This window comes from Hibiscus syriacus, unplaced genomic scaffold, assembly GCF_006381635.1.
Source record: "Hibiscus syriacus cultivar Baekdansim isolate YM2019G1 unplaced genomic scaffold, ASM638163v2 tig00000003_pilon, whole genome shotgun sequence".
Classification (NCBI taxonomy): domain Eukaryota; kingdom Viridiplantae; phylum Streptophyta; class Magnoliopsida; order Malvales; family Malvaceae; genus Hibiscus; species Hibiscus syriacus.
Window position 1 is genome coordinate 2125806 of NW_024061753.1, and position 1854 is coordinate 2127659.

A 1854-nucleotide genomic window follows, 5' to 3' on the forward strand; every position below is an offset into this window, starting at 1 on the left:
GACCTCACTCAGGACACTAACATTATGGACCATCCTTTCTTTGGTCCAACTTACACTTGAAGCACAAGCAACAAGAGTTATTCCTTGCTAGGAAACTTGACAGGGTAATGATAAATCCAAGTTGGGCTACTTTTTATCCACATTCTATTGTTGAATTCCTGCCCCCTACCATCTCTAACCATTGTATGGCCATTATTTGGCTTTTTAAAGAATCTCCTGTTAATAGGCCTAAACTATTCAAATTTTTCAATTTTTGGGCTGCTCATCCAAATTTCTTGTAACATCCCAAACTACGTGTTAGTGATCAAATTGTAAAATTTCAGAATTTGGTGATTAAAGTAGAATAGTTGAATAGTTAAATGATTTAATTGAGGATATTTCCTGAAATTTGTTAGTAATTATCAAATGAATTAAAGGGAAAAATAGTCATTTGACATTAAAGATATTTTTATCCCTTTTAATAGGAGATAAAAACGTGGAAAGATGAAATTATTTCATCTTCATCTTCTTTTCTTCTTCTTCTTCCCGTAAGAGCTCAAAGACAAAGGTAAGTTTCTGATTTCTTGGTTATTTGTTGATTTAAAAGTTGGGTTATGATTATTAGATGATAATTAAGCTTAAGGAAAGCTTAATTTGTTCTAAAACAACAAGATGGAAGGTATATGAGAGATTAAAGATTTTAAGTTTTTGAATGAAATATTGGAATAGAGTTTATAATTAGAAGTGGAACTCAAATTTGACTTGTCATAAGTGAAATAAAGAAGTATGAAGTATTAGAATTGAATTTAGAACATGTGGAAAATTTGGTATGATTCTTAATTTTAAGAATCATAATGAGATATGGAAGATAAAGATGATTTATATAGATATAAGTTGGTTTAAGTGATGGTAGTTGAGTTTAATGGTATGATAGGGACTTAAAATAGAAGAATTGAGTGAAAAGTTTATGATTTTTGGGGTTAAATAGCAAATTCTGGATTTTCTAGAATACGCAGGGGGTACAGATTCTCCCCTAAATGAAAAAATGGGATTTGGTTCATTAAACTAGTTTAAGTTATTAACATCAAGTTTAAGGTTTAGGCTTCTGATAGTTGTTTTGAAATGTTCTATTTATGTAGATATTGAGCCGAAACAAGTTCCGGAATAATCAAAGGATTAGGATCGAATCAAAGTAAGGCTAAGCTGAGTGCAATTTAATTTGTGCTTATAGAACGAACATTGGCTTGCGATGAGCCAATAATGGAGTTACTATGGTAAGAAGTAACTTTTAAAATATTATGTGAATATTAGTATATAGAAATGGATATATATTCTTATATGTTACATGAGTTACATGTTTATGTAAAAATACACTACTGATATATGTGATGTATTGGAAACATATGAGAACAAGAGATAATATGATTTGTATGAATTCATGAGTAAAGGCATATGTGAATATAATTTGTATGCATTATATGTCATGTGAACATAAGAGGATAGAGCATGTTATATGTGATATGAGATTAAGGGATGAAAATAGATGATATATATATGATGATATAAGAATAAGACATGAAACATAGATGATATATATATGATGATATAAGAATAAGACATGAATCGAATGATATATATGTTTATGTGAATTCATGCAAAGTGATATGAGCTATGTGACATATGAATATGAATTCATATGAAAAGTGACATGAATTACATGATTACAGGCATATGTGAACAAAGCTATGAGCTTATATGAATATGTGAAATGATAAATGATAATGCCCATGTTATGTGATATGAGAGCTAGTGGTATAGTTGGCATGCCAGGAGTCGAGGGTTACAGTGGTCCTACGGGACATAGTGGTCCTTTGG